General features: G+C 46.1%; 1 long non-coding RNA gene across 2 annotated transcripts; it reads right to left on the bottom strand.

Annotated features, from left to right (window-relative positions):
- Positions 1–5265: 5265 nt before the first annotated feature.
- On the bottom strand, positions 5266–11194 carry LOC132346336 (uncharacterized). Of its 2 annotated transcripts, none has more exons than XR_009496138.1 (4): positions 11109–11194; positions 6638–6753; positions 6342–6442; positions 5266–5791 (listed from the first exon to the last, which is right to left on the bottom strand). It is a non-coding gene; the product is annotated as an uncharacterized lncRNA (long non-coding RNA). The 2 variants fall into 2 exon arrangements; XR_009496139.1 differs by having other exon boundaries at positions 6638–6756; positions 11109–11192.
- Positions 11195–12835: the final 1641 nt, after the last annotated feature.

Raw genomic sequence — 12835 nt, 5'->3', positions numbered from 1 at the left:
TCACTAGTTGTGTGATGTTGGACCAACTTTTCTGAACTCGGCATCCTCATCCAATAAGGAAACTCTCTAGACTCCCTGCCAATACTCACAGGGTACCATACCATTTGGGAAAGACTAGAGATCTCTTCAAGAAAATTAGAGATACCAAGGGAACATATCATGCAAAGATGGGCACAATAAAGGACAGAAATGGTGTGGACCTAACAGAAGCAGAAGATATTAAGAAGAGGTGGCAAAAATACACAGAAAAACTATTCAGAAAAGAACTTCATGATCCAGATAACCACGATGGTGTGATCATTCACCTAAAGCCAGACATCCTGGAATGCAAAGTCAAGTGGGCTTTAGGAAGCATCACTACAAACAAAGCCACCTGAGGTGATAAAATTCCAGTTGAGCTATTTCAAATCCTAAAAGATGATGCTGTGAAAGTGCTGCACTCAATATGCCAGCAAGTTTGGAAAACTCAGCAGTGGCCACAGACTGGAAAAGTCAGTTTTCATTCCAATCCCAAAGAAGGGCAATGCCAAAGAATATTCAAACTACCATACAATTGCACTCATCTCACACTCTAGCAAAGTAATGCTCAAAATTTTCTAAGGCAGGCTTCAACTACACATGAACTGTGAACTTGCAAATGTTCAAGCTGGATTTAGAAAAGGCAGAGGAACCAGAGATCAAATTGCCAACATCTGCTGGATCACTGAAAAAGCAAGAGAATTCCAGAAGAACATCTACTTCTGTTTTATTGACTATGCCAAAGCCTTTGACTGTGTAGATCAGAACAAACTGTGGAAAATTCTTCAAGAGATAGAACAATGGACTACCTTACCTTCCTCATGAGAAATCTGTATGCAGGTCAAGAAGCAACAGTTAGAACCAGACATGGAACAACAGACTGGTTCCAAATCAGGAAAGGAGTATGTCAAGGCTATATATTTTCACCCTGCTTATTCAACTTACATGCAGAGTACATCATACAAAATGCTGGGCTGGATGAAGCACAAGCTGGAATTAAGATAGCCTGGAGAAATATCAATAACCTCAGATATGTAGATGACACCATCCTTATGGCAGAAAGTGAAGAAAAACTAAAGAGCCTCTCGATGAAAGTGAAAGAAGAGAGTGAAAAAATTGGCTTAAAGCTCAACATTCAAAAAACTAAGATCATGGCATCTGGTCCCATCACTCCATGGCAAATAGATGGGGAAACAATGGAAGCAGTGAGAGACTTCATTTTCTTGGGCTCCAAAATGACTGCAGATAGTGACTGAAGCTATGAAATTAAAAGATGCTTGCTCCTTGGAAGAAAAGCTATGACCAACCTGCTGCTGCTGCTGCTAAGTCACTTCAGTCGTATCTGACTTTGTGCGACCCCATAGACGGCAGCCCACCAGGCTCTCCGTCCCTGGGATTCTCCAGGCAAGAACACTGGAGTGGGTTGCCATTTCCTTCTCCAATGCATGAAAGTGAAAAGTGAAAGAGAAGTCGCTCAGTTGTGTCCGACTCCTAGTGACCCCATGGACTGCAGCCTACCAGGCCCCTCCGTCCATGGGATTTTCCAGGCAAGAGTACTGGAGTGGGTTGCCATTGCCTTCTCCGATGACCAACCTAGACAGTATATTAAAAAGCAGAGACATTACTTTACTGACAAAGGTCCATCTAGTCAAAGCTATGGTTTTTCCAGTAGTCATGTATCGACGTGAGAGTTGGACTGCAAAAAAAGCTGAGTATGGAAGAATTGATGCTTTTGAACTGTGATGTTGGAGAAGACTCTTGAGAGTCCCTTGGACTGCAAGGAGATCCAACCAGTCCATCCTAAAGAAAATCAGTCCTGAATATTCATTGGAAGGACTGATGCTGAAGCTGAAACTCCAATACTTTGGCCACCTGATGTGAAGAACTGACTCACTGGAAAAGAACCTGATGCTGGGAAAGATTGAAGGCTGGAGGAGAAGGGGAGAATGATGAGATGGTTGGATGGGATCATCGACTCGATGGACATGAGTTTGAGCAAGCTCCGAGAGTTGGTGATGGACAGGGAAGCCTGGCGACCTGCAGGCCATGGGGTAGCAAAGAGTTGGACACGACTGAGTGACTGAACTGAACTGACCCATGCCATGATGGTGTGCAGCAGTACCTCCCTCTTTCTTTTTCTTAATAAAGGAACTAGAGAGAGAGAGAGAGAGATTTCTTTTTTTGTTTCTTGGCCACAGGACATGGCATGTGGGATCTTAGTTCCTCAACCAAGGATTGAACCCACACCCCCTGCAATGAAAGCGCTGGATCTGAACCACTGGGAAGTCCCCAGTGCCTCCCTCTTTAACACAAAGCCTAAAGCCTCAAACTCTCCAGGGCTTGAGTGGATCAAAGACTTCTGAGGGAGACTCGACATCTCCCTGGGCTGCCGAAATCAAAGTGAATCCTGCAGGGAGGAAAAACTGAGTGAAAACAGCTGAGAAATTGTCAGCACAGCCACCCTTTCCCATAGGGAGTCTCCCCTAGGGGGCTTTAGCTTTGCTTTAATGAGGGCTGCTGTTTCTTTTAGAAATCCACTGGTCAGTCACCTGAGGTATGAGAATGGGATGGACTTCAGCACGGTGTACAGAGAGTCAGAATGACAACTTCATCACACACCATTAACTGCTATTCATTTAGCATCTACCAAGTGTCAGCTTGTACATTGGGAACACTTCCCACATGGTAGGTGGTGGGTTGGTTTTCATTCTTTGGGGTGCCTGATCCCAGATTCCTCTGCGGAAGGCTTGGTGGAAGGCACAGTTGTATCTTTAGGAAAGCAAATAGGGCAAAATGCTGCCTCCCTAGTCATCCTGGAATATTTAAGGTTAGATGGTGGCTCAGATCTCATCAGTCAGCTGTTCCTATCTGGACTCTGAATAATGAGCAAATTATCAAAGACAAAGGGACCATTTGAACGGACTCATGACGGAGCCCAGTGGCCATGGCTGTGGGGCAAGTACCCTAGGCAGCCTGTCCTTGCAAAGAGCTGATTGTGCCTCCTGCACTTTGCTCATCTGCATCTACCTTAGTATTTTCTCCCACTTTCCAAGTCTTATTCTTCAGATTCCTGTGAACTCGGAGGGTCCTTTCTGCTTGTGGTAACCAAAGCTGGTGTCTGTTGCTTGCAGTTCAGATTCCAGGCTGAAACACTGCTCTTATCCTGTAATTCCTGTAACAACCCTCTGGGGAACTCTATCAATCTATACTTTTTGGTGTCATTGAAGAACTTTGTCTTCATCTTGCTCCAAGCACTGTGATGATTAATTCTGAGTAGGTTTTTACCAGCTTGGCTCTGGAACTCTCACCTCCTACCCTGGGCCTTCTGTGATGCTAAAGCATGAGGCGTCCAGGAAGCCAGTGTGCAGGAAGGCAGCCATGGAGCTGCCCTTGACCCGCGAGGAGTAGAAGCCAGGGGAGGAAGATTCTCTCTGTCCTTTCCCCAGGGCAACAGTTGTACGACATATTTCATAAGGCTGCTCAGAAGGTCACCCAGCAGTGGCTGACAATAATATGGGACTATACAGGATTATATGGGATTCCAGGGCTCTGCAGGTGGCACAAGTGGTAAAGAATTTGCCTGCCAATGCCGGAAACACGACACGGGTTTGATCCCTGGGTCAAGAAGATCCCTAGAGAAGGGCATGGCAACCCACTCCAGTATTCTTGCCTGGAGAATCCCATGGACAGAGGAACCTGGTGGGCTGCGGTCCATGGGGTTGCACAGAATAGGACTTGACTGAAGAGACTTAGCACAGTAAGCATGATATAGGATTCCAGCTTGTTTGACTGGCTGGTCCTTCTCTCCAGTTCCTTCATTCCTTCCAAATTCAATGACCTGTGGGCCTGCTTCCTGGGATCTGCTTCTGGGGGCACTGAGGCTTCAGAACTGAGATGTAGAGATATTATACTCAGATGTGGGGCTTATACTCAGCTCACCCAGAGCATAGAGCCAAGGGTTGAACATGAGATGCTTTGACTCTGCAATCTTTGCCTTTTCCCTTTCCTTAGCATTTAGTATTAATGTCAGGTCAGGAGTATGTCAGGCTGACCCATTTGAGCTGGTGCCCTGGGATGGGTGGGGAGGAGGACTCTGGTTGGCCCAGGGAAGAGGGTGGTTCTGGAATCCTTGCTGTGAGGCTACCAGCTTCACACTGAAGTCTCTCTATTGGTTATTTCTGGACATGTCTTCCTGCCTAAGAAAGTTTATTTTCTGTTTTGCTCTTGGGTTTTTTTTCCCTTGGTTTTTTTTGCACCTGACCCTGCTTTAGGAACTACTTACTAGAATGTAAGGCAACAGACCCAGCATTCTTAAGCCCACCATCAACTTGCTGCTTGACCATAGAACAAGGTACCTCCTCTAACCCATTTGGCCACTTGAGTGGTTCCCAAGTGCTCATCTGGGTTGGCCATGACCATCATCTGTGAGGGTGGGGTGGGGGAGTGAGACTCACTAAAAATACTGGTTTCCCAGTTCCACCTCCTGGGATTCTGATCCAGCATACCAAGGGCATGCTGGACTTATGTGTTTTTAACTCATTTCTCACTTAAAAAAATCATTCATTTATTTGGCTGCATCTGGTCTTGGTTGCAGCATTTGGGCTCTTTGCTGTGGCACACGGGCCTCTCTCTGGTTGTGATACATGCAGCCCAGAGCATGCGGGCTCAGTAGTTGTGGCTCTGGGGCTTAGTTGCTCAGAGGCATGCGGGATCTTAGTTCCCTGACCAGGGACCAAACTTGGTTCTGCATTGGAAGGCAGATTCTTAACCACTGGACCATCAGGGAAGTCCCACATTTCTCACATTTTAACAAGCTTCTCTCTCTCCTTCTCTATCTTGATCTCTCTTTCTCTCTCAATAACTTGATTTGGGAATGATAGGAACTCCTAAGAGGCAATTCCATTCCCAGTATCTCCCCTAGAAACTGTAACAGCTCCGCACCTTCCACCTTTCAGAGCAGGTGCTATCTCTGTGTTGCCTAGAGAATTCCCTGGGCAGAGGAGCCTGGCAGGCTGCAGTCCATAGGGTCACACAGAGTCGGGCACTGCTGAAGCAACTAAGCAGAAGCAGCAGCCATCTCCAAAGAGGCCTCTTAAAACACCAGTGAGGTACTCCAGAGGCTGACATGTCATCACTTTAGCATCCATAACATCACACAGATTGCTTTCCTGTATCAGGGAGCAAATCACCTTCAGAGATCAGGGTCTGAGGATGTCAGTGCTAAGGGATCCCAGTGCTGGGGTGTTTTCTGAGCCATGAGGGACCATCCCATGAGTACTGAAGACCAGAGTTGGGTGTTGAAAGGGAGAGGCCAGCATGAAGAGAGGGGAAGGTGGCTCATGACAAGGTTCGCTTGCCTAACACTGACCCAAGCTGGGCCGGGATCCAGGAGGATATCAATGAGGAAGTAGAGGAGGCTGATGCTGAAAACTCAGCTTCCCTGGATACTGGTGCTTAGTCAAATCTCGGAGACAGAATTTTGGGTGAAGCAGAAAAGGAGAGCTTTATTGCTTTGCCAGGCAGAGGGGGCCACAGTGGACTCATGCTCTCAAAACCATGTGTCCCCATTTGGGGACGACAGTGAGAATTTTTATAGTAACTGTTCAAACAGAGCATGATCAGCCCATGGACATTCTTCTGATGGGTTGTCGGTGAGGTAAGTATTAGTCAGCATCATCAAACTTCAGGTCCAACTGGTTTGGTGTCAACATGCTTGTGGTCAGCATATCATTGTTAATCATTAAGTTCTCCCTTCTGGAGGGGGTTTCAGTATCTGCAAAATAGCTCAAAGATATGGTCATATATTCCTTGATGGGAAGCCAGGACCTTGCCCAAAGGGTGCTCTTGATTGTTTCTCCCTGGTCTTATGTCCTCTCCCTTTCCTGATTAACAACTGCTTGAGTCTGCCCATTAGAACCCGGAGAAGGTCATGGAGGCTGAAAGGAGGCTGTTTCCCTTAATCAAAGGAATGGGGGACACAGAGGTCTTGTGCCCAGGAGCCCCACAGGGCCTGCTGGGTATCCAGGCTGAGGTCTGTCATAGCCTACCTCTGGGCTCAGACTCTGGCGTCCGCACTGTGTGAGCTTGGGCAAGCTGCTGGGCTTCCCCACCTCTGGGCTCAGACTCTGGCGTCAGCACTGTGTGAGCTTGGGCGCTGCTGTGCTTCCCTTCTTCAGGGACACAAGTGTCCCTGTGTCTCTGTCTCCCTCACCCAGCCATGCGCTGGAGTGGGCTCCCCACAGGCATGGCTCTTCTGTGCACTCTTACCCCCTAGCTGATTAGATCAGGTGGTCATCATCCAAACAGATTTCAGGTTCTCTCACCTTGCACTTGTAATTTGGCCTCGGAGACAAAGCCTCTAGGTGGCTGGAAATACTGTGTGTCCCTGGGTATTGCTGGCAGGCAGCTGTGATCTGTGCAGCCACTGTAGGCAGAGAGAGCTGGTTTGCAGAGAGCATGAAGTAGAAACTCAGGGAGAAGCAGGAAAATGGTGAAAGGGGGAGTCCTGAGGGCTGCCAGACTATAGCCCAAGGTTTTCCTGAAGCAGCATCTTGTCTGTGGGGTCTGCGGGGGAGGGCACTCTGTATTTTTATATAAAACAAACGAGCAAATAACTCACCTTTTTTTTTTTTTGCTTAGACTTGTCTAATTTCTGTTGCTTGCCATCCAGCCATTCCACCTAGCTGTCCGTTACACTGAATGCATGTCGGGAGCAGGCATGGCAGTAGACAGGCCCTGCTGAGTGGACGGCATACGTGAGATCTACTTACAGTGATAGGCTCTGTGGTCCTGGCTGAAACTTTGCAGCAGATGTCACCCACCCACGCCCCAATTGAAACCATGCAGCTCAGATTGGGACATGAATCCGTGGTCTTTTAACTGAGATCAGACACCCAGTTTCAGGACTTAATGAAACTCAGGTTCTTGATGTCTCATCGCAGAAAGAATTCATTGAGAGAAAAAGAGAAAGGTAAGAAGTGGATTTGTTTAGAGGAAAATGCACTCCACAGACAGAATATGGGCTATCTCAGAAGGTGAGAGTGGCTTCGAAACACCACATGGTTAGTTTCAATGGACTGGATAAGATCATAGGCTAATGAATGGGAGGATTATTCCAACTGTTTTGGGGAAGGGCAGAGATTTCCAGGAAATGGGCCATCGCCACATTTTGATGGTCGGCCTTGGAACTGCCATGGCACTGGTGGGTGTGTAATTCAGCTTGCTGCTGCGTTACAATGAGTGTGTGATGAGGCTCAGTGTCCACTGGAAGTTGAATATTCTACCATCTTGAACCTAGTTGGTTCTAATCAGTTTTCATCATATCCTACGGCTATGTCATTCTTTTAAAGGCTATGCCCTGCCCCCTTCCCTCCTGTTTCAGAGGAACTCTTTCCAAAGCAACTTTTTCAAAGCATTTTATACAAGCTTTACCTTCAAGAATGAAAATGGCCCTCCCTGTTCTTCATCCATTTGTCAACTTGCCTAGGAAATTTCACAGGGTCCAAACTACACATATCAGTGCTTCTCAAACCCTTCGTGAGATAAATGTTAAAATGTAGATCCCGATGCAACAGGTTGGGGCTCCCACGTAAGGGCCACACTTGGACTAACAAGGAGTTAGATTCCCTGTGCTAGGACAAATGAGTGGCACATTAGAACCCCTGAATCAGCCAGTATGGCTGAAATCAAGTAACTACTCTAAGTAGGGGCAAGAAGCTCACTAGTTTTAATTAATGAAAAAAAAATCTAAATAGAGCATTCTTGCTAGGAAATTCCATTTTATTCTTTCCCACAGTGCATTGGGAATAGTTGGCCTACTCTCCAGGAAAGAAGGAACAGATAAGCAAATGCTGTAATTAGCATATCAGTGATTGATAATGAAAAGAGATTTCATAGCTCAGATGGTAAAAAATTTGCCTTCAATGCAGGAGACCTGAGTTCAATCCCTGTCAGGAAGATCCCCTGGAGAAGGGAATGGCTACCCACTCCAGTATTCTTGCCTGGGAAATCCCATGGACAGAGGAGCCTGGTGGGCTACAGTCCATGGAGTCACAGAGTCAGACACGACTGAGCAACTAATACTTGACACTTCTAAAGAGTTATTCACTGGAAGGGCTGGTGCTGAAGCTGAAACTCCAATACTTTGGCCACCTCACATGAAGAACCAACTGGTTGGAAAAGACCCTGAGGATGGGAAATACTGAGAGCAGGAGGAGAAGGGGGAGACAGAGGATGAGATGCTTGAGTTTGCGCAAACTCCAGGAGATAGTGAAGGACAGGGAAGCCTGGCGTGCTCCAGTCCACGGGGTTGCAAAGAGTTGGACATGACTTAGCAACTAAACAACAACAAAAGAGTTGGAGGATTTTGAACAGTTTCTTCTCTTCCTCTCAGATCCACCTTCTTTTGACTCACTTATATTTATCATGTGAGCAGAGCCTCTTTGACAAAACAGGTCAACGTGAAGCTTCCACATATCCCTGACACAAGGTTCACAAGCCCTTCAGGCGTGCAGCCCTACTGGCAATACCGACCTCCCTACCGAAGACATTGCTTTTGTTTTATTTTTCCCTTTCAAGAAACTGACATCTTAGAGACTCATATCCATCTTAGTTTAAACAAATGTTTTGATTACATCCAAGCGAGAGCCCAACAAAAGCTGTTGGGACTGAACTGAAGCATTCGCTATTAGTTTTAGACAATTTGTTCTAATATTGTCTGGAATCATTCGTTTATACACCCATACAGATTTGATTACTTTACTTGTTCCATTAATCTTTATTTGTTTAATCATCTGTTTAATCTGTTTAATCATTGGTTTAAGTGGAAAGATTACATGAAGATGTTTAGCGTTGGCTCGTAGAGGCATTCTGACATGGAGCCCAGCATTCCTTTTCGACTATTTATGACGTTCTTTTATGGGGTTTCATGAGCTACTTTAAAGCCTGTAGGATGCTTCAGGGAATTCAATAATTTACTAGTTCTTCACCACTGAACATGATATATTTTTTTAAAACGTTATTTAAGTAGGCAGTATTTGTGGAATAATTTGACTTCCACTCTGGGCTTGTGGGTCCTCCTCTCCCAACCAAATGCAATATTTAAGTTGGCATAGAGACCATTCTTGAAGAAATTAGGGAAGGTCTGGGAGACTGGGTGTGTTCCCAAAGTTGAGGGAATGATTTTTTTTTTTATGTTTGTTTGCTCTGAGAATCCAAGTTAGTTCTTGCTTGAAAGTGTAAAGCAGTTCCCGAGACCTGATATCATACTGTAATTGTCAGGGATGCTTGGTCCCTGCCATCTCCCTCTATGTTGGGGGTGTCTGTCAGATGGGGAGGCACTATTTCCTACTGGAACACCCCATGTGAGTATTGTCAAAATGAATGGTTTTCTTTGAGTTGGATCCATTTAATAAAACAACCACCACTCCCTACGGGAACAGCATTTTCTTAGATTTAAAAAAGTTATACCAAAAATAAATATATCTACCCCAGACTAGATGTAGTATTTTTTGTATAATTGGATTTCCTAATACTGATATTTGTCATCTTCACAGAAAGTGTATTGGTTTTTTTTTTTTTAAAGAAAGTGTATTTGAAAATAAAGTCAGATGGAAAATTAAAAAAAAAAAAAGTTACATTGGAATATGGTTAATTTACAAGGCTGTACTTGTTCGTTTCAGGTGTACATCAAAGTGAATCAGTTACACATATCCACATATCCACTTTTTTATATTTTCTTTTTTCTTTTTTTTTTTAAATTAATTTTGCTTGGAGTATAGTTGTTTATAGCACTGTTTTAGATCCTACTGTACAGCAAAGTGAATCAGTTATAGGTATACATATAGCTCCTCTTTTCTGGATTTCCTTCCCATTTAGATCACCACAGCATTGAATAGAGTTCCCTGTGCGATACAGCAGGTTCTTATTAGTTATCTATGTTATGCATGCATACGTGCTCCGTCGATTCAGTCGTGTCTCTTTGAGATCCCATGGACCATAGTCCACCAGGCTCCTCTTTCCATGGGATTTTCCTGGCAAGAATACTGGAGTGGGTTTCCATTTCCTCCTCCAAGGGATCTTCCCAATCCAGGGACCGAACCCAAGTCTCCTGTGTCTCCTGCATTACAGGTGGATTCTTTACCACTTGAGCCATCAGGGAAGCCCTATCTATTTTATACATAGAATCAATGCTGTATACACAGTGACAGTTTTTTGTTATACACCAGCTTGGCTTGAGGATGGGAGGTGAACATGATGGGCAAGCTTTGTGCATTGGGATCAGCATAATAGGTGTTACTTCAACAGGAGTCAGTGAACATCTCCAGTAAGGGGGCCTCTCCTGGCAGAAATGATCACACTCCAGACAGTGTTATAGGCACAGCTTGTCTTCTTCTGGAAATAGAGACCCTTGCTCTCAGAGGAGGGGACTGCCCACCTCCAGACCTTGCCCTCCATCCCATCCTCCCCAAATGCTGCCATCTTCCTAGGCCCAGCTTATGTTTCATCTCCTTCTTGGGCCTCAAAGCCATGCACAGAGCAAGTGGGAGCAGAATTGAGATTGGAAGTTACTTTTCTAAAATTCTGTTGGAAAAGAACACCTTACCCCATCCCATAATAAGCTGATAGGAGAATAAAAATGATGCTGCTCTGTGCTGCTGTTGCCAACTTAATTAAGTACCTCATTTCATGCTTTCCAAGTACGTTGATTTTATGCCCCTCAAACCTTGCTGGAGTATAGCTGGGTTGTTAGCCTGACTTGTACCCTTGAACAGAATGAATCTTGTGGGATCTCCAACTTTCACCCAAGATCCCCTCAGATATGATTCTTGGGAGAGCGTGTGTGTGTGTTTGTGTGTGTGTGTGTGTGCACATGTGCATTAGTTTCTCAGTCATGTGCGACTCTTTGAGACCCCATGGACTATATAGCCTGCCAGGCTCCTCTGTCCATGGAATTCTCCAGGCAAGAATGTTGGAGTGGGTAACCATTCCCTTCTCCAGGGCATCTTCCCGATCCAGGGATTGAACCTGGGTCTCCTGCATTGCAGGAAGATTCTTAACCATCTGAGCCACCGACATGGCACCCAACATACCTGAACACATCTGGGTTCACGTCTTCTCTCTCACAGGGCACATGACCTTCAGAAACTTCTTTAACACTCTGAGCCCAGTTTCTGATCATAACAATGAGGACAGTAATGGTCTTTACCTCACAGATGATTGTGAGCCCAGAATGACAAAACAAGGGTCAGTGACTGGCCAGCTTAGCCTGGTGCCTGGAGAGAGCGGGCACCAGGGTCTGCTGTGGTGTGGGAGCCCCCACAGGGGCCTCTTGTGTGTGCAGGGGTCTTTGGAAGGGAAAGCAGGTTGCCAGAGGGGACAGACTCCAAGAGAGGAGGAGGCACTTGTCCTCTGTGTCTTTCTCTCTGTTCCGACATCATCTGGAGGGTTGGAGCTGTGCTGTTTGTTTTCTCCAGCTGAATCAGTGCCAGCTCCCAATGCAAGTGCCTTGTTCCTTCTCTGAGGGATGCCTTCCTCTGGAGTCTCTCTGTTGAACCTACAGCCTGAGGCTCCTCTTTGATTGGCCTTAAGCGTCCTAGACCCTGGGAACCCCCTACTTACACTTCTGAAGGAATCGTTTCTTTAAATAAAATCCTGGATGGTATTTGAAAGAGATGTTTGCATTAAAAGTTTTCCTCCTGGGCCTCCAGATTTCAGTGTCTGTAAACCACCAGTGCCCGAAATGACTGACTCCTGCCTTTGTGGGGGAACTTCCTTGATGCTCCCTTTCATCCTCTTTTCTTTGCATTCCCAGAAGAGCTCCCCAAGAAGATTCGGATGAGTCTGGGAGAAGCTGGCAGCCAGTCTAGCTCGGGACACGATTCCCAATGGGGCATCTTCAATCTATTGCAGACATCATGCAGTGGTATGATTACTAGAGCTGCCGGTTAACTCATAGCTCTTTGACTGAGGACAGGCCCTCCACTCTCTGAAGGATTTGCCCTCTCTTCTATCGCTTTGGGCTTAGTGCTCAGGGAAAAGTGTGAGAAGCGGGGACAACTGTTCAGTCAGCCAGTGCCCCTGACTTATCCTGGTGCTCAGTGCTGTGAGCTGTGGTGATCAGATATAGCCTGTGTCCACAGGGATATAGGAGGAAGGGAGTTCTCTACACGTAGAGATCCCACCTCCCACCACCACCACCAGCGGGGACTCATTCCCCTAGTTAAGGATCATTTTTAGTTAACACCCTTTCTTCTAGATCCTGGATTTGGCACCAGGCTTTGGAGACAGATTCTGGTGGCTCCTGATATATAAGGAAAGGGGGAACAGGTGATGCCAGGATAACATCCTGAGGTCCTGATGAGTGTGGGAATTGGGAGACAATGAGAGGAACTCAAGGAAGAAATCAAGATGAACTTGGAAGTCTTGTCCCACTCGTCCCAGGTCATCTTGGTGCTGTCCTTGGCATCCTGGCCACACTTCGCAGATGCAAGGGTGGAGTGGCGTGACTGTGAGGCCAGACATCCGACAGCTGAACTCTTTGATTTCCACAGTCACAAGGAGGGACCATGACTTCAGCTTTGCATCCCAGTCTTCTTGCTCTTTCACCTGAGACATTTTACAGAGGTTAGGCACGTCATAAAGGTGAGATAGATGACCCTTGACATAGGTGGTAGAAGTGATGAATATTGAGTATTTACTGAACACCCACTGTGTGCCAGACGCTAGGCCAAGTACTGGGAGTCCAAAGTGGCCCAGCTGGACCCAAATTCATAGGGCTGTTGGAAAGATTCAGTGAGGGAATGTGCATCAAACAATA

Source organism: Bos taurus, chromosome 10 (assembly GCF_002263795.3).
Source record: "Bos taurus isolate L1 Dominette 01449 registration number 42190680 breed Hereford chromosome 10, ARS-UCD2.0, whole genome shotgun sequence".
Lineage (NCBI taxonomy): Eukaryota > Metazoa > Chordata > Mammalia > Artiodactyla > Bovidae > Bos > Bos taurus.
The sequence above is the reverse complement of the archived record's forward strand: the minus strand, read 5'-3'. Positions and strand labels throughout refer to the sequence as shown.